At 39.2% G+C, this 18,620-nt stretch overlaps 15 non-coding genes across 15 annotated transcripts; all 15 read right to left on the bottom strand.

Annotated features, from left to right (window-relative positions):
- Window positions 1-872: 872 nt before the first annotated feature.
- On the bottom strand, window positions 873-991 carry LOC140028842 (5S ribosomal RNA). Its single transcript, XR_011832747.1, has one exon. It is a non-coding gene; the product is annotated as a 5S ribosomal RNA (ribosomal RNA).
- A 1,123-nt stretch (window positions 992-2,114) lies between these two features.
- LOC140030899 (5S ribosomal RNA) lies at window positions 2,115-2,233 on the bottom strand. The gene has a single exon (XR_011834818.1). It is a non-coding gene; the product is annotated as a 5S ribosomal RNA (ribosomal RNA).
- Window positions 2,234-3,358: 1,125 nt separating this feature from the next.
- On the bottom strand, window positions 3,359-3,477 carry LOC140028841 (5S ribosomal RNA). The gene has a single exon (XR_011832746.1). It is a non-coding gene; the product is annotated as a 5S ribosomal RNA (ribosomal RNA).
- Window positions 3,478-4,600: 1,123 nt separating this feature from the next.
- Window positions 4,601-4,719, bottom strand: LOC140030898 (5S ribosomal RNA). The gene has a single exon (XR_011834817.1). It is a non-coding gene; the product is annotated as a 5S ribosomal RNA (ribosomal RNA).
- A 1,125-nt stretch (window positions 4,720-5,844) lies between these two features.
- LOC140031087 (5S ribosomal RNA) lies at window positions 5,845-5,963 on the bottom strand. The gene has a single exon (XR_011835008.1). It is a non-coding gene; the product is annotated as a 5S ribosomal RNA (ribosomal RNA).
- A 1,125-nt stretch (window positions 5,964-7,088) lies between these two features.
- LOC140028840 (5S ribosomal RNA) lies at window positions 7,089-7,207 on the bottom strand. Its single transcript, XR_011832745.1, has one exon. It is a non-coding gene; the product is annotated as a 5S ribosomal RNA (ribosomal RNA).
- A 1,123-nt stretch (window positions 7,208-8,330) lies between these two features.
- Window positions 8,331-8,449, bottom strand: LOC140030897 (5S ribosomal RNA). Its single transcript, XR_011834816.1, has one exon. It is a non-coding gene; the product is annotated as a 5S ribosomal RNA (ribosomal RNA).
- Window positions 8,450-9,574: 1,125 nt separating this feature from the next.
- LOC140028838 (5S ribosomal RNA) lies at window positions 9,575-9,693 on the bottom strand. Its single transcript, XR_011832743.1, has one exon. It is a non-coding gene; the product is annotated as a 5S ribosomal RNA (ribosomal RNA).
- Window positions 9,694-10,816: 1,123 nt separating this feature from the next.
- LOC140028837 (5S ribosomal RNA) lies at window positions 10,817-10,935 on the bottom strand. The gene has a single exon (XR_011832742.1). It is a non-coding gene; the product is annotated as a 5S ribosomal RNA (ribosomal RNA).
- Window positions 10,936-12,060: 1,125 nt separating this feature from the next.
- LOC140030694 (5S ribosomal RNA) lies at window positions 12,061-12,179 on the bottom strand. The gene has a single exon (XR_011834613.1). It is a non-coding gene; the product is annotated as a 5S ribosomal RNA (ribosomal RNA).
- Window positions 12,180-13,304: 1,125 nt separating this feature from the next.
- LOC140028836 (5S ribosomal RNA) lies at window positions 13,305-13,423 on the bottom strand. Its single transcript, XR_011832741.1, has one exon. It is a non-coding gene; the product is annotated as a 5S ribosomal RNA (ribosomal RNA).
- Window positions 13,424-14,546: 1,123 nt separating this feature from the next.
- Window positions 14,547-14,665, bottom strand: LOC140030896 (5S ribosomal RNA). The gene has a single exon (XR_011834815.1). It is a non-coding gene; the product is annotated as a 5S ribosomal RNA (ribosomal RNA).
- A 1,125-nt stretch (window positions 14,666-15,790) lies between these two features.
- On the bottom strand, window positions 15,791-15,909 carry LOC140030693 (5S ribosomal RNA). The gene has a single exon (XR_011834612.1). It is a non-coding gene; the product is annotated as a 5S ribosomal RNA (ribosomal RNA).
- Window positions 15,910-17,024: 1,115 nt separating this feature from the next.
- Window positions 17,025-17,143, bottom strand: LOC140030729 (5S ribosomal RNA). Its single transcript, XR_011834648.1, has one exon. It is a non-coding gene; the product is annotated as a 5S ribosomal RNA (ribosomal RNA).
- Window positions 17,144-18,268: 1,125 nt separating this feature from the next.
- On the bottom strand, window positions 18,269-18,387 carry LOC140028835 (5S ribosomal RNA). Its single transcript, XR_011832740.1, has one exon. It is a non-coding gene; the product is annotated as a 5S ribosomal RNA (ribosomal RNA).
- Between the last annotated feature and the right edge of the window lie 233 nt (window positions 18,388-18,620).

The following is an 18,620-nucleotide window of genomic DNA, read 5'->3' as shown; positions in this document are numbered from 1 at the left end:
GGGTCGGGTTCGGGTCAACAGACCCGCCAGAAAATCTGTTGACCCGAACCCCGACCCGCCAACCCGTGACGGGTCAGGTATGCTGACCCGAACCCGAAAATTTCAGGTTTACGGGGCGGCGGGTCGACCCGAAATGACCCGAAACTTAATTTTAATTTATTACTTTATCACTGTAATTTCTAATAAAATCAATTTCTCACAAAACTAATTACATAATCAAGTAATAAAAATTTAAATAAATGATTCCAAATCAAATCTAAAATAAATTAAACACCGTAAAAGTGTTTTATCCCAAGCAAAATATAAAATAAATTAAAACAATACAAAAGTGAAAAATAATATAATATATTATTTGTCCAAGTATAATAATTTCAACTTCACACAAATTAAATAAATTCGTTTAGGATTAAGTAATTAATGCCTTTGAAAAAAAGAATAACTTAGTTTAGTTAGATAAAATTATTTTTATGTTTATTAAATTATTTTTAATTCGTAAACGGGTCATATCAGGTCACCACGGGTTGACCCGAAATCGACCGGTTTTCTTTTCGGGTTCATCGGGTCCAACCCGATTCTGACCCGAATTCCCGAAACCTCAACCCAAACCCATTAATTTCGTGTTAGGTTCGTGTCGTGTTTTCAGGTCGTGTCGAAAATTGCCACCCCTAGTTGCGGTGATACATTTGCGCCGACAAATTTGAGCGACGATCCGGGCTTTGATCGAGCCGTACCGTTCCTGATTTGTCTCGCGCCTTCAGATCCTCCTTCACGCTTCGACAAGAAGCAAACTATTAAGCAATCGTTCCGACGGAGCTAAATTACTACAGGATAAAGAACGAATAGGAAATTTGGATTTCGAAACAAAAAAGAGAGGGGTGCAACACGAGGACTTCCCAGGGGGTCACCCATCCTAGTACTACTCTCGCCCAAGCACGCTTAACTTCGGAGTTCTGATGGGATCCGGTGCATTAGTGCTGGTATGATCGCACCCGCCATGTTCCTTTCGCTTTATTCTTTTAAACTACCCCGTCCTGCGAAGCAGTGTGGCTTTTCTAGACCGAAATTCATTTTAAGCGTCAATTCAAGCATTTTCCTCTTATCCTTTTATTTATTTACTTTATATATTTTTTTGTTATTGATTTGCACCCTGTTTTTTTCCCTCATCCCGCAACTCTAAATTATCATGAAATCAATCCTTCACGCTTGCAGTTAGGGGTGGCAATTCGGGTCCAAATCAGGTTGGCGGGTCGGGTTCGGGTCAACAGACCCGCCAGAAAATCTGTTGACCCGAACCCCGACCCGCCAACCCGTGACGGGTCAGGTATGCTGACCCGAACCCGAAAATTTCAGGTTTACGGGGCGGCGGGTCGACCCGAAATGACCCGAAACTTAATTTTAATTTATTAATTTATCACTGTAATTTCTGATAAAATCAATTTCTCACAAAACTAATTACATAATCAAGTAATAAAAATTTAAATAAATGATTCCAAATCAAATCTAAAATAAATTAAACACCGTAAAAGTGTTTTATCCCAAGCAAAATATAAAATAAATTAAAACAATACAAAAGTGAAAAATAATATAATATATTATTTGTCCAAGTATAATAATTTTAACTTCACACAAATTAAATAAATTCGTTTAGGATTAAGTAATTAATGCCTTTGAAAAAAAGAATAACTTAGTTTAGTTAGATAAATTATTTTTATGTTTATTAAATTATTTTTAATTCGTAAACGGGTCATATCGGGTCATATCAGGTCACCACGGGTTGACCCGAAATCGACCGGTTTTCTTTTCGGGTTCATCGGGTCCAACCCGAATTCCCGAAACCTCAACCCAAACCCATTAATTTCGTGTTAGGTTCGTGTCGTGTTTTCAGGTCGTGTCGAAAATTGCCACCCCTAGTTGCGGTGATACATTTGCGCCGACAAATTTGAGCGACGATCCGGGCTTTGATCGAGCCGTACCGTTCCTGATTTGTCTCGCGCCTTCAGATCCTCCTTCACGCTTCGACAAGAAGCAAAATATTAAGCAATCGTTCCGACGGAGCTAAATTACTACAGGATAAAGAACGAATAGGAAATTTTGATTTCGAAACAAAAAAGAAAGGGGTGCAACACGAGGACTTCCCAGGGGGTCACCCATCCTAGTACTACTCTCGCCCAAGCACGCTTAACTTCGGAGTTCTGATGGGATCCAGTGCATTAATGCTGGTATGATCGCACCCGCCATGTTCCTTTCGCTTTATTCTTTTAAACTACCCCGTCCTGCGAAGCAGTGTGGCTTTTCTAGACCGAAATTCATTTTAAGCGTCAATTCAAGCATTTTCCTCTTATCCTTTTATTTATTTACTTTATATTTTTTTTTGTTATTGATTTGCACCCTGTTTTTTTCCCTCATCCCGCAACTCTAAATTATCATGAAATCAATCCTTCACGCTTGCAGTTAGGGGTGGCAATTCGGGTCCAAATCAGGTTGGCGGGTCGGGTTCGGGTCAACAGACCCGCCAGAAAATCTGTTGACCCGAACCCCGACCCGCCAACCCGTGACGGGTCAGGTATGCTGACCCGAACCCGAAAATTTCAGGTTTACGGGGCGGCGGGTCGACCCGAAATGACCCGAAACTTAATTTTAATTTATTAATTTATCACTGTAATTTCTAATAAAATCAATTTCTCACAAAACTAATTACATAATCAAGTAATAAAAATTTAAATAAATGATTCCAAATCAAATCTAAAATAAATTAAACACCGTAAAAGTGTTTTATCCCAAGCAAAATATAAAATAAATTAAAACAATACAAAAGTGAAAAATAATATAATATATTATTTGTCCAAGTATAATAATTTCAACTTCACACAAATTAAATAAATTCGTTTAGGATTAAGTAATTAATGCCTTTGAAAAAAAGAATAACTTAGTTTAGTTAGATAAAATTATTTTTATGTTTATTAAATTATTTTTAATTCGTAAACGGGTCATATCAGGTCACCACGGGTTGACCCGAAATCGACCGGTTTTCTTTTCGGGTTCATCGGGTCCAACCCGATTCTGACCCGAATTCCCGAAACCTCAACCCAAACCCATTAATTTCGTGTTAGGTTCGTGTCGTGTTTTCAGGTCGTGTCGAAAATTGCCACCCCTAGTTGCGGTGATACATTTGCGCCGACAAATTTGAGCGACGATCCGGGCTTTGATCGAGCCGTACCGTTCCTGATTTGTCTCGCGCCTTCAGATCCTCCTTCACGCTTCGACAAGAAGCAAACTATTAAGCAATCGTTCCGACGGAGCTAAATTACTACAGGATAAAGAACGAATAGGAAATTTGGATTTCGAAACAAAAAAGAGAGGGGTGCAACACGAGGACTTCCCAGGGGGTCACCCATCCTAGTACTACTCTCGCCCAAGCACGCTTAACTTCGGAGTTCTGATGGGATCCGGTGCATTAGTGCTGGTATGATCGCACCCGCCATGTTCCTTTCGCTTTATTCTTTTAAACTACCCCGTCCTGCGAAGCAGTGTGGCTTTTCTAGACCGAAATTCATTTTAAGCGTCAATTCAAGCATTTTCCTCTTATCCTTTTATTTATTTACTTTATATTTTTTTTTGTTATTGATTTGCACCCTGTTTTTTTCCCTCATCCCGCAACTCTAAATTATCATGAAATCAATCCTTCACGCTTGCAGTTAGGGGTGGCAATTCGGGTCCAAATCAGGTTGGCGGGTCGGGTTCGGGTCAACAGACCCGCCAGAAAATCTGTTGACCCGAACCCCGACCCGCCAACCCGTGACGGGTCAGGTATGCTGACCCGAACCCGAAAATTTCAGGTTTACGGGGCGGCGGGTCGACCCGAAATGACCCGAAACTTAATTTTAATTTATTAATTTATCACTGTAATTTCTGATAAAATCAATTTCTCACAAAACTAATTACATAATCAAGTAATAAAAATTTAAATAAATGATTCCAAATCAAATCTAAAATAAATTAAACACCGTAAAAGTGTTTTATCCCAAGCAAAATATAAAATAAATTAAAACAATACAAAAGTGAAAAATAATATAATATATTATTTGTCCAAGTATAATAATTTCAACTTCACACAAATTAAATAAATTCGTTTAGGATTAAGTAATTAATGCCTTTGAAAAAAAGAATAACTTAGTTTAGTTAGATAAATTATTTTTATGTTTATTAAATTATTTTTAATTCGTAAACGGGTCATATCGGGTCATATCAGGTCACCACGGGTTGACCCGAAATCGACCGGTTTTCTTTTCGGGTTCATCGGGTCCAACCCGAATTCCCGAAACCTCAACCCAAACCCATTAATTTCGTGTTAGGTTCGTGTCGTGTTTTCAGGTCGTGTCGAAAATTGCCACCCCTAGTTGCGGTGATACATTTGCGCCGACAAATTTGAGCGACGATCCGGGCTTTGATCGAGCCGTACCGTTCCTGATTTGTCTCGCGCCTTCAGATCCTCCTTCACGCTTCGACAAGAAGCAAAATATTAAGCAATCGTTCCGACGGAGCTAAATTACTACAGGATAAAGAACGAATAGGAAATTTTGATTTCGAAACAAAAAAGAAAGGGGTGCAACACGAGGACTTCCCAGGGGGTCACCCATCCTAGTACTACTCTCGCCCAAGCACGCTTAACTTCGGAGTTCTGATGGGATCCAGTGCATTAATGCTGGTATGATCGCACCCGCCATGTTCCTTTCGCTTTATTCTTTTAAACTACCCCGTCCTGCGAAGCAGTGTGGCTTTTCTAGACCGAAATTCATTTTAAGCGTCAATTCAAGCATTTTCCTCTTATCCTTTTATTTATTTACTTTATATTTTTTTTTGTTATTGATTTGCACCCTGTTTTTTTCCCTCATCCCGCAACTCTAAATTATCATGAAATCAATCCTTCACGCTTGCAGTTAGGGGTGGCAATTCGGGTCCAAATCAGGTTGGCGGGTCGGGTTCGGGTCAACAGACCCGCCAGAAAATCTGTTGACCCGAACCCCGACCCGCCAACCCGTGACGGGTCAGGTATGCTGACCCGAACCCGAAAATTTCAGGTTTACGGGGCGGCGGGTCGACCCGAAATGACCCGAAACTTAATTTTAATTTATTAATTTATCACTGTAATTTCTAATAAAATCAATTTCTCACAAAACTAATTACATAATCAAGTAATAAAAATTTAAATAAATGATTCCAAATCAAATCTAAAATAAATTAAACACCGTAAAAGTGTTTTATCCCAAGCAAAATATAAAATAAATTAAAACAATACAAAAGTGAAAAATAATATAATATATTATTTGTCCAAGTATAATAATTTCAAATTCACACAAATTAAATAAATTCGTTTAGGATTAAGTAATTAATGCCTTTGAAAAAAAGAATAACTTAGTTTAGTTAGATAAAATTATTTTTATGTTTATTAAATTATTTTTAATTCGTAAACGGGTCATATCAGGTCACCACGGGTTGACCCGAAATCGACCGGTTTTCTTTTCGGGTTCATCGGGTCCAACCCGATTCTGACCCGAATTCCCGAAACCTCAACCCAAACCCATTAATTTCGTGTTAGGTTCGTGTCGTGTTTTCAGGTCGTGTCGAAAATTGCCACCCCTAGTTGCGGTGATACATTTGCGCCGACAAATTTGAGCGACGATCCGGGCTTTGATCGAGCCGTACCGTTCCTGATTTGTCTCGCGCCTTCAGATCCTCCTTCACGCTTCGACAAGAAGCAAAATATTAAGCAATCGTTCCGACGGAGCTAAATTACTACAGGATAAAGAACGAATAGGAAATTTGGATTTCGAAACAAAAAAGAAAAGGGTGCAACACGAGGACTTCCCAGGGGGTCACCCATCCTAGTACTACTCTCGCCCAAGCACGCTTAACTTCGGAGTTCTGATGGGATCCAGTGCATTAATGCTGGTATGATCGCACCCGCCATGTTCCTTTCGCTTTATTCTTTTAAACTACCCCGTCCTGCGAAGCAGTGTGGCTTTTCTAGACCGAAATTCATTTTAAGCGTCAATTCAAGCATTTTCCTCTTATCCTTTTATTTATTTACTTTATATTTTTTTTTGTTATTGATTTGCACCCTGTTTTTTTCCCTCATCCCGCAACTCTAAATTATCATGAAATCAATCCTTCACGCTTGCAGTTAGGGGTGGCAATTCGGGTCCAAATCAGGTTGGCGGGTCGGGTTCGGGTCAACAGACCCGCCAGAAAATCTGTTGACCCGAACCCCGACCCGCCAACCCGTGACGGGTCAGGTATGCTGACCCGAACCCGAAAATTTCAGGTTTACGGGGCGGCGGGTCGACCCGAAATGACCCGAAACTTAATTTTAATTTATTAATTTATCACTGTAATTTCTAATAAAATCAATTTCTCACAAAACTAATTACATAATCAAGTAATAAAAATTTAAATAAATGATTCCAAATCAAATCTAAAATAAATTAAACACCGTAAAAGTGTTTTATCCCAAGCAAAATATAAAATAAATTAAAACAATACAAAAGTGAAAAATAATATAATATATTATTTGTCCAAGTATAATAATTTCAACTTCACACAAATTAAATAAATTCGTTTAGGATTAAGTAATTAATGCCTTTGAAAAAAAGAATAACTTAGTTTAGTTAGATAAAATTATTTTTATGTTTATTAAATTATTTTTAATTCGTAAACGGGTCATATCAGGTCACCACGGGTTGACCCGAAATCGACCGGTTTTCTTTTCGGGTTCATCGGGTCCAACCCGATTCTGACCCGAATTCCCGAAACCTCAACCCAAACCCATTAATTTCGTGTTAGGTTCGTGTCGTGTTTTCAGGTCGTGTCGAAAATTGCCACCCCTAGTTGCGGTGATACATTTGCGCCGACAAATTTGAGCGACGATCCGGGCTTTGATCGAGCCGTACCGTTCCTGATTTGTCTCGCGCCTTCAGATCCTCCTTCACGCTTCGACAAGAAGCAAACTATTAAGCAATCGTTCCGACGGAGCTAAATTACTACAGGATAAAGAACGAATAGGAAATTTGGATTTCGAAACAAAAAAGAGAGGGGTGCAACACGAGGACTTCCCAGGGGGTCACCCATCCTAGTACTACTCTCGCCCAAGCACGCTTAACTTCGGAGTTCTGATGGGATCCGGTGCATTAGTGCTGGTATGATCGCACCCGCCATGTTCCTTTCGCTTTATTCTTTTAAACTACCCCGTCCTGCGAAGCAGTGTGGCTTTTCTAGACCGAAATTCATTTTAAGCGTCAATTCAAGCATTTTCCTCTTATCCTTTTATTTATTTACTTTATATTTTTTTTTGTTATTGATTTGCACCCTGTTTTTTTCCCTCATCCCGCAACTCTAAATTATCATGAAATCAATCCTTCACGCTTGCAGTTAGGGGTGGCAATTCGGGTCCAAATCAGGTTGGCGGGTCGGGTTCGGGTCAACAGACCCGCCAGAAAATCTGTTGACCCGAACCCCGACCCGCCAACCCGTGACGGGTCAGGTATGCTGACCCGAACCCGAAAATTTCAGGTTTACGGGGCGGCGGGTCGACCCGAAATGACCCGAAACTTAATTTTAATTTATTAATTTATCACTGTAATTTCTGATAAAATCAATTTCTCACAAAACTAATTACATAATCAAGTAATAAAAATTTAAATAAATGATTCCAAATCAAATCTAAAATAAATTAAACACCGTAAAAGTGTTTTATCCCAAGCAAAATATAAAATAAATTAAAACAATACAAAAGTGAAAAATAATATAATATATTATTTGTCCAAGTATAATAATTTCAACTTCACACAAATTAAATAAATTCGTTTAGGATTAAGTAATTAATGCCTTTGAAAAAAAGAATAACTTAGTTTAGTTAGATAAATTATTTTTATGTTTATTAAATTATTTTTAATTCGTAAACGGGTCATATCGGGTCATATCAGGTCACCACGGGTTGACCCGAAATCGACCGGTTTTCTTTTCGGGTTCATCGGGTCCAACCCGAATTCCCGAAACCTCAACCCAAACCCATTAATTTCGTGTTAGGTTCGTGTCGTGTTTTCAGGTCGTGTCGAAAATTGCCACCCCTAGTTGCGGTGATACATTTGCGCCGACAAATTTGAGCGACGATCCGGGCTTTGATCGAGCCGTACCGTTCCTGATTTGTCTCGCGCCTTCAGATCCTCCTTCACGCTTCGACAAGAAGCAAAATATTAAGCAATCGTTCCGACGGAGCTAAATTACTACAGGATAAAGAACGAATAGGAAATTTTGATTTCGAAACAAAAAAGAAAGGGGTGCAACACGAGGACTTCCCAGGGGGTCACCCATCCTAGTACTACTCTCGCCCAAGCACGCTTAACTTCGGAGTTCTGATGGGATCCAGTGCATTAATGCTGGTATGATCGCACCCGCCATGTTCCTTTCGCTTTATTCTTTTAAACTACCCCGTCCTGCGAAGCAGTGTGGCTTTTCTAGACCGAAATTCATTTTAAGCGTCAATTCAAGCATTTTCCTCTTATCCTTTTATTTATTTACTTTATATTTTTTTTTGTTATTGATTTGCACCCTGTTTTTTTCCCTCATCCCGCAACTCTAAATTATCATGAAATCAATCCTTCACGCTTGCAGTTAGGGGTGGCAATTCGGGTCCAAATCAGGTTGGCGGGTCGGGTTCGGGTCAACAGACCCGCCAGAAAATCTGTTGACCCGAACCCCGACCCGCCAACCCGTGACGGGTCAGGTATGCTGACCCGAACCCGAAAATTTCAGGTTTACGGGGCGGCGGGTCGACCCGAAATGACCCGAAACTTAATTTTAATTTATTAATTTATCACTGTAATTTCTAATAAAATCAATTTCTCACAAAACTAATTACATAATCAAGTAATAAAAATTTAAATAAATGATTCCAAATCAAATCTAAAATAAATTAAACACCGTAAAAGTGTTTTATCCCAAGCAAAATATAAAATAAATTAAAACAATACAAAAGTGAAAAATAATATAATATATTATTTGTCCAAGTATAATAATTTCAACTTCACACAAATTAAATAAATTCGTTTAGGATTAAGTAATTAATGCCTTTGAAAAAAAGAATAACTTAGTTTAGTTAGATAAAATTATTTTTATGTTTATTAAATTATTTTTAATTCGTAAACGGGTCATATCAGGTCACCACGGGTTGACCCGAAATCGACCGGTTTTCTTTTCGGGTTCATCGGGTCCAACCCGATTCTGACCCGAATTCCCGAAACCTCAACCCAAACCCATTAATTTCGTGTTAGGTTCGTGTCGTGTTTTCAGGTCGTGTCGAAAATTGCCACCCCTAGTTGCGGTGATACATTTGCGCCGACAAATTTGAGCGACGATCCGGGCTTTGATCGAGCCGTACCGTTCCTGATTTGTCTCGCGCCTTCAGATCCTCCTTCACGCTTCGACAAGAAGCAAACTATTAAGCAATCGTTCCGACGGAGCTAAATTACTACAGGATAAAGAACGAATAGGAAATTTGGATTTCGAAACAAAAAAGAGAGGGGTGCAACACGAGGACTTCCCAGGGGGTCACCCATCCTAGTACTACTCTCGCCCAAGCACGCTTAACTTCGGAGTTCTGATGGGATCCGGTGCATTAGTGCTGGTATGATCGCACCCGCCATGTTCCTTTCGCTTTATTCTTTTAAACTACCCCGTCCTGCGAAGCAGTGTGGCTTTTCTAGACCGAAATTCATTTTAAGCGTCAATTCAAGCATTTTCCTCTTATCCTTTTATTTATTTACTTTATATTTTTTTTTGTTATTGATTTGCACCCTGTTTTTTTCCCTCATCCCGCAACTCTAAATTATCATGAAATCAATCCTTCACGCTTGCAGTTAGGGGTGGCAATTCGGGTCCAAATCAGGTTGGCGGGTCGGGTTCGGGTCAACAGACCCGCCAGAAAATCTGTTGACCCGAACCCCGACCCGCCAACCCGTGACGGGTCAGGTATGCTGACCCGAACCCGAAAATTTCAGGTTTACGGGGCGGCGGGTCGACCCGAAATGACCCGAAACTTAATTTTAATTTATTAATTTATCACTGTAATTTCTGATAAAATCAATTTCTCACAAAACTAATTACATAATCAAGTAATAAAAATTTAAATAAATGATTCCAAATCAAATCTAAAATAAATTAAACACCGTAAAAGTGTTTTATCCCAAGCAAAATATAAAATAAATTAAAACAATACAAAAGTGAAAAATAATATAATATATTATTTGTCCAAGTATAATAATTTCAACTTCACACAAATTAAATAAATTCGTTTAGGATTAAGTAATTAATGCCTTTGAAAAAAAGAATAACTTAGTTTAGTTAGATAAATTATTTTTATGTTTATTAAATTATTTTTAATTCGTAAACGGGTCATATCGGGTCATATCAGGTCACCACGGGTTGACCCGAAATCGACCGGTTTTCTTTTCGGGTTCATCGGGTCCAACCCGAATTCCCGAAACCTCAACCCAAACCCATTAATTTCGTGTTAGGTTCGTGTCGTGTTTTCAGGTCGTGTCGAAAATTGCCACCCCTAGTTGCGGTGATACATTTGCGCCGACAAATTTGAGCGACGATCCGGGCTTTGATCGAGCCGTACCGTTCCTGATTTGTCTCGCGCCTTCAGATCCTCCTTCACGCTTCGACAAGAAGCAAACTATTAAGCAATCGTTCCGACGGAGCTAAATTACTACAGGATAAAGAACGAATAGGAAATTTGGATTTCGAAACAAAAAAGAGAGGGGTGCAACACGAGGACTTCCCAGGGGGTCACCCATCCTAGTACTACTCTCGCCCAAGCACGCTTAACTTCGGAGTTCTGATGGGATCCGGTGCATTAGTGCTGGTATGATCGCACCCGCCATGTTCCTTTCGCTTTATTCTTTTAAACTACCCCGTCCTGCGAAGCAGTGTGGCTTTTCTAGACCGAAATTCATTTTAAGCGTCAATTCAAGCATTTTCCTCTTATCCTTTTATTTATTTACTTTATATTTTTTTTTGTTATTGATTTGCACCCTGTTTTTTTCCCTCATCCCGCAACTCTAAATTATCATGAAATCAATCCTTCACGCTTGCAGTTAGGGGTGGCAATTCGGGTCCAAATCAGGTTGGCGGGTCGGGTTCGGGTCAACAGACCCGCCAGAAAATCTGTTGACCCGAACCCCGACCCGCCAACCCGTGACGGGTCAGGTATGCTGACCCGAACCCGAAAATTTCAGGTTTACGGGGCGGCGGGTCGACCCGAAATGACCCGAAACTTAATTTTAATTTATTAATTTATCACTGTAATTTCTAATAAAATCAATTTCTCACAAAACTAATTACATAATCAAGTAATAAAAATTTAAATAAATGATTCCAAATCAAATCTAAAATAAATTAAACACCGTAAAAGTGTTTTATCCCAAGCAAAATATAAAATAAATTAAAACAATACAAAAGTGAAAAATAATATAATATATTATTTGTCCAAGTATAATAATTTCAAATTCACACAAATTAAATAAATTCGTTTAGGATTAAGTAATTAATGCCTTTGAAAAAAAGAATAACTTAGTTTAGTTAGATAAAATTATTTTTATGTTTATTAAATTATTTTTAATTCGTAAACGGGTCATATCAGGTCACCACGGGTTGACCCGAAATCGACCGGTTTTCTTTTCGGGTTCATCGGGTCCAACCCGATTCTGACCCGAATTCCCGAAACCTCAACCCAAACCCATTAATTTCGTGTTAGGTTCGTGTCGTGTTTTCAGGTCGTGTCGAAAATTGCCACCCCTAGTTGCGGTGATACATTTGCGCCGACAAATTTGAGCGACGATCCGGGCTTTGATCGAGCCGTACCGTTCCTGATTTGTCTCGCGCCTTCAGATCCTCCTTCACGCTTCGACAAGAAGCAAAATATTAAGCAATCATTCCGACGGAGCTAAATTACTACAGGATAAAGAACGAATAGGAAATTTGGATTTCGAAACAAAAAAGAAAAGGGTGCAACACGAGGACTTCCCAGGGGGTCACCCATCCTAGTACTACTCTCGCCCAAGCACGCTTAACTTCGGAGTTCTGATGGGATCCGGTGCATTAATGCTGGTATGATCGCACCCGCCATGTTCCTTTCGCTTTATTCTTTTAAACTACCCCGTCCTGCGAAGCAGTGTGGCTTTTCTAGACCGAAATTCATTTTAAGCGTCAATTCAAGCATTTTCCTCTTATCCTTTTATTTATTTACTTTATATTTTTTTTTGTTATTGATTTGCACCCTGTTTTTTTCCCTCATCCCGCAACTCTAAATTATCATGAAATCAATCCTTCACGCTTGCAGTTAGGGGTGGCAATTCGGGTCCAAATCAGGTTGGCGGGTCGGGTTCGGGTCAACAGACCCGCCAGAAAATCTGTTGACCCGAACCCCGACCCGCCAACCCGTGACGGGTCAGGTATGCTGACCCGAACCCGAAAATTTCAGGTTTACGGGGCGGCGGGTCGACCCGAAATGACCCGAAACTTAATTTTAATTTATTAATTTATCACTGTAATTTCTAATAAAATCAATTTCTCACAAAACTAATTACATAATCAAGTAATAAAAATTTAAATAAATGATTCCAAATCAAATCTAAAATAAATTAAACACCGTAAAAGTGTTTTATCCCAAGCAAAATATAAAATAAATTAAAACAATACAAAAGTGAAAAATAATATAATATATTATTTGTCCAAGTATAATAATTTCAACTTCACACAAATTAAATAAATTCGTTTAGGATTAAGTAATTAATGCCTTTGAAAAAAAGAATAACTTAGTTTAGTTAGATAAAATTATTTTTATGTTTATTAAATTATTTTTAATTCGTAAACGGGTCATATCAGGTCACCACGGGTTGACCCGAAATCGACCGGTTTTCTTTTCGGGTTCATCGGGTCCAACCCGATTCTGACCCGAATTCCCGAAACCTCAACCCAAACCCATTAATTTCGTGTTAGGTTCGTGTCGTGTTTTCAGGTCGTGTCGAAAATTGCCACCCCTAGTTGCGGTGATACATTTGCGCCGACAAATTTGAGCGACGATCCGGGCTTTGATCGAGCCGTACCGTTCCTGATTTGTCTCGCGCCTTCAGATCCTCCTTCACGCTTCGACAAGAAGCAAACTATTAAGCAATCGTTCCGACGGAGCTAAATTACTACAGGATAAAGAACGAATAGGAAATTTGGATTTCGAAACAAAAAAGAGAGGGGTGCAACACGAGGACTTCCCAGGGGGTCACCCATCCTAGTACTACTCTCGCCCAAGCACGCTTAACTTCGGAGTTCTGATGGGATCCGGTGCATTAGTGCTGGTATGATCGCACCCGCCATGTTCCTTTCGCTTTATTCTTTTAAACTACCCCGTCCTGCGAAGCAGTGTGGCTTTTCTAGACCGAAATTCATTTTAAGCGTCAATTCAAGCATTTTCCTCTTATCCTTTTATTTATTTACTTTATATTTTTTTTTGTTATTGATTTGCACCCTGTTTTTTTCCCTCATCCCGCAACTCTAAATTATCATGAAATCAATCCTTCACGCTTGCAGTTAGGGGTGGCAATTCGGGTCCAAATCAGGTTGGCGGGTCGGGTTCGGGTCAACAGACCCGCCAGAAAATCTGTTGACCCGAACCCCGACCCGCCAACCCGTGACGGGTCAGGTATGTTGACCCGAACCCGAAAATTTCAGGTTTACGGGGCGGCGGGTCGACCCGAAATGACCCGAAACTTAATTTTAATTTATTAATTTATCACTGTAATTTCTGATAAAATCAATTTCTCACAAAACTAATTACATAATCAAGTAATAAAAATTTAAATAAATGATTCCAAATCAAATCTAAAATAAATTAAACACCGTAAAAGTGTTTTATCCCAAGCAAAATATAAAATAAATTAAAACAATACAAAAGTGAAAAATAATATAATATATTATTTGTCCAAGTATAATAATTTCAACTTCACACAAATTAAATAAATTCGTTTAGGATTAAGTAATTAATGCCTTTGAAAAAAAGAATAACTTAGTTTAGTTAGATAAATTATTTTTATGTTTATTAAATTATTTTTAATTCGTAAACGGGTCATATCGGGTCATATCAGGTCACCACGGGTTGACCCGAAATCGACCGGTTTTCTTTTCGGGTTCATCGGGTCCAACCCGAATTCCCGAAACCTCAACCCAAACCCATTAATTTCGTGTTAGGTTCGTGTCGTGTTTTCAGGTCGTGTCGAAAATTGCCACCCCTAGTTGCGGTGATACATTTGCGCCGACAAATTTGAGCGACGATCCGGGCTTTGATCGAGCCGTACCGTTCCTGATTTGTCTCGCGCCTTCAGATCCTCCTTCACGCTTCGACAAGAAGCAAAATATTAAGCAATCGTTCCGACGGAGCTAAATTACTACAGGATAAAGAACGAATAGGAAATTTTGATTTCGAAACAAAAAAGAAAGGGGTGCAACACGAGGACTTCCCAGGGGGTCACCCATCCTAGTACTACTCTCGCCCAAGCACGCTTAACTTCGGAGTTCTGATGGGATCCAGTGCATTAATGCTGGTATGATCGCACCCGCCATGTTCCTTTCGCTTTATTCTTTTAAACTACCCCGTCCTGCGAAGCAGTGTGGCTTTTCTAGACCGAAATTCATTTTAAGCGTCAATTCAAGCATTTTCCTCTTATCCTTTTATTTATTTACTTTATATTTTTTTTTGTTATTGATTTGCACCCTGTTTTTTTCCCTCATCCCGCAACTCTAAATTATCATGAAATCAATCCTTCACGCTTGCAGTTAGGGGTGGCAATTCGGGTCCAAATCAGGTTGGCGGGTCGGGTTCGGGTCAACAGACCCGCCAGAAAATCTGTTGACCCGAACCCCGACCCGCCAACCCGTGACGGGTCAGGTATGCTGACCCGAACCCGAAAATTTCAGGTTTACGGGGCGGCGGGTCGACCCGAAATGACCCGAAACTTAATTTTAATTTATTAATTTATCACTGTAATTTCTAATAAAATCAATTTCTCACAAAACTAATTACATAATCAAGTAATAAAAATTTAAATAAATGATTCCAAATCAAATCTAAAATAAATTAAACACCGTAAAAGTGTTTTATCCCAAGCAAAATATAAAATAAATTAAAACAATACAAAAGTGAAAAATAATATAATATATTATTTGTCCAAGTATAATAATTTCAAATTCACACAAATTAAATAAATTCGTTTAGGATTAAGTAATTAATGCCTTTGAAAAAAAGAATAACTTAGTTTAGTTAGATAAAATTATTTTTATGTTTATTAAATTATTTTTAATTCGTAAACGGGTCATATCAGGTCACCACGGGTTGACCCGAAATCGACCGGTTTTCTTTTCGGGTTCATCGGGTCCAACCCGATTCTGACCCGAATTCCCGAAACCTCAACCCAAACCCATTAATTTCGTGTTAGGTTCGTGTCGTGTTTTCAGGTCGTGTCGAAAATTGCCACCCCTAGTTGCGGTGATACATTTGCGCCGACAAATTTGAGCGACGATCCGGGCTTTGATCGAGCCGTACCGTTCCTGATTTGTCTCGCGCCTTCAGATCCTCCTTCACGCTTCGACAAGAAGCAAAATATTAAGCAATCGTTCCGACGGAGCTAAATTACTACAGGATAAAGAACGAATAGGAAATTTGGATTTCGAAACAAAAAAGAAAAGGGTGCAACACGAGGACTTCCCAGGGGGTCACCCATCCTAGTACTACTCTCGCCCAAGCACGCTTAACTTCGGAGTTCTGATGGGATCCGGTGCATTAATGCTGGTATGATCGCACCCGCCATGTTCCTTTCGCTTTATTCTTTTAAACTACCCCGTCCTGCGAAGCAGTGTGGCTTTTCTAGACCGAAATTCATTTTAAGCGTCAATTCAAGCATTTTCCTCTTATCCTTTTATTTATTTACTTTATATTTTTTTTTGTTATTGATTTGCACCCTGTTTTTTTCCCTCATCCCGCAACTCTAAATTATCATGAAATCAATCCTTCACGCTTGCAGTTAGGGGTGGCAATTCGGGTCCAAATCAGGTTGGCGGGTCGGGTTCGGGTCAACAGACCCGCCAGAAAATCTGTTGACCCGAACCCCGACCCGCCAACCCGTGACGGGTCAGGTATGCTGACCCGAACCCGAAAATTTCAGGTTTACGGGGCGGCGGGTCGACCCGAAATGACCCGAAACTTAATTTTAATTTATTAATTTATCACTGTAATTTCTAATAAAATCAATTTCTCACAAAACTAATTACATAATCAAGTAATAAAAATTTAAATAAATGATTCCAAATCAAATCTAAAATAAATTAAACACCGTAAAAGTGTTTTATCCCAAGCAAAATATAAAATAAATTAAAACAATACAAAAGTGAAAAATAATATAATATATTATTTGTCCAAGTATAATAATTTCAACTTCACACAAATTAAATAAATTCGTTTAGGATTAAGTAATTAATGCCTTTGAAAAAAAGAATAACTTAGTTTAGTTAGATAAAATTATTTTTATGTTTATTAAATTATTTTTAATTCGTAAACGGGTCATATCAGGTCACCACGGGTTGACCCGAAATCGACCGGTTTTCTTTTCGGGTTCATCGGGTCCAACCCGAATTCCCGAAACCTCAACCCAAACCCATTAATTTCGTGTTAGGTTCGTGTCGTGTTTTCAGGTCGTGTCGAAAATTGCCACCCCTAGTTGCGGTGATACATTTGCGCCGACAAATTTGAGCGACGATCCGGGCTTTTGATCGAGCCGTACCGTTCCTGATTTGTCTCGCGCCTTCAGATCCTCCTTCACGCTTCAACAAGAAGCAAAATATTAAGCAATCGTTCCGACGGAGCTAAATTACTACGGGATAAAGAACGAATAGGAAATTTGGATTTCGAAACAAAAAAGAGAGGAGTGCAACACGAGGACTTCCCAGGGGGTCACCCATCCTAGTACTACTCTCGCCCAAGCACGCTTAACTTCGGAGTTCTGATGGGATCCGGTGCATTAATGCTGGTATGATCGCACCCGCCATGTTCCTTTCGCTTTATTCTTTTAAACTACCCCGTCCTGCGAAGCAGTGTGGCTTTTCTAGACCGAAATTCATTTTAAGCGTCAATTCAAGCATTTTCCTCTTATCCTTTTATTTATTTACTTTATATTTTTTTTTGTTATTGATTTGCCCCCTGTTTTTTTCCCTCATCCCGCAACTCTAAATTATCATGAAATCAATCCTTCACGCTTGCAGTTAGGGGTGGCAATTCGGGTCCAAATCAGGTTGGCGGGTCGGGTTCGGGTCAACAGACCCGCCAGAAAATCTGTTGACCCGAACCCCGACCCGCCAACCCGTGACGGGTCAGGTATAATGACCCGAACCCGAAAATTTCAGGTTTACGGGGCGGCGGGTCGACCCGAAATGACCCGAAACTTAATTTTAATTTATTACTTTATCACTGTAATTTCTAATAAAATCAATTTCTCACAAAACTAATTACATAATCAAGTAATAAAAATTTAAATAAATGATTCCAAATCAAATCTAAAATAAATTAAACACCGTAAAAGTGTTTTATCCCAAGCAAAATATAAAATAAATTAAAACAATACAAAAGTGAAAAATAATATAATATATTATTTGTCCAAGTATAATAATTTCAACTTCACACAAATTAAATAAATTCGTTTAGGATTAAGTAATTAATGCCTTTGAAAAAAAGAATAACTTAGTTTAGTTAGATAAAATTATTTTTATGTTTATTAAATTATTTTTAATTCGTAAACGGGTCATATCAAGTCACCACGGGTTGACCCGAAATCGACCGGTTTTCTTTTCGGGTTCATCGGGTCCAACCCGATTCTGACCCGAATTCCCGAAACCTCAACCCAAACCCATTAATTTCGTGTTAGGTTCGTGTCGTGTTTTCAGGTCGTGTCGAAAATTGCCACCCCTAGTTGCGGTGATACATTTGCGCCGACAAATTTGAGCGACGATCCGGGCTTTGATCGAGCCGTACCGTTCCTGATTTGTCTCGCGCCTTCAGATCCTCCTTCACGCTTCGACAAGAAGCAAACTATTAAGCAATCGTTCCGACGGAGCTAAATTACTACAGGATAAAGAACGAATAGGAAATTTGGATTTCGAAACAAAAAAGAGAGGGGTGCAACACGAGGACTTCCCAGGGGGTCACCCATCCTAGTACTACTCTCGCCCAAGCACGCTTAACTTCGGAGTTCTGATGGGATCCGGTGCATTAGTGCTGGTATGATCGCACCCGCCATGTTCCTTTCGCTTTATTCTTTTAAACTACCCCGTCCTGCGAAGCAGTGTGGCTTTTCTAGACCGAAATTCATTTTAAGCGTCAATTCAAGCATTTTCCTCTTATCCTTTTATTTATTTACTTTATATTTTTTTTTGTTATTGATTTGCACCCTGTTTTTTTCCCTCATCCCGCAACTCTAAATTATCATGAAATCAATCCTTCACGCTTGCAGTTAGGGGTGGCAATT

This window comes from Coffea arabica, chromosome 11e, assembly GCF_036785885.1.
Source record: "Coffea arabica cultivar ET-39 chromosome 11e, Coffea Arabica ET-39 HiFi, whole genome shotgun sequence".
Taxonomy (NCBI): Eukaryota; Viridiplantae; Streptophyta; class Magnoliopsida; order Gentianales; family Rubiaceae; genus Coffea; species Coffea arabica.
This window is presented reverse-complemented; position numbering and strand designations above follow the sequence as displayed.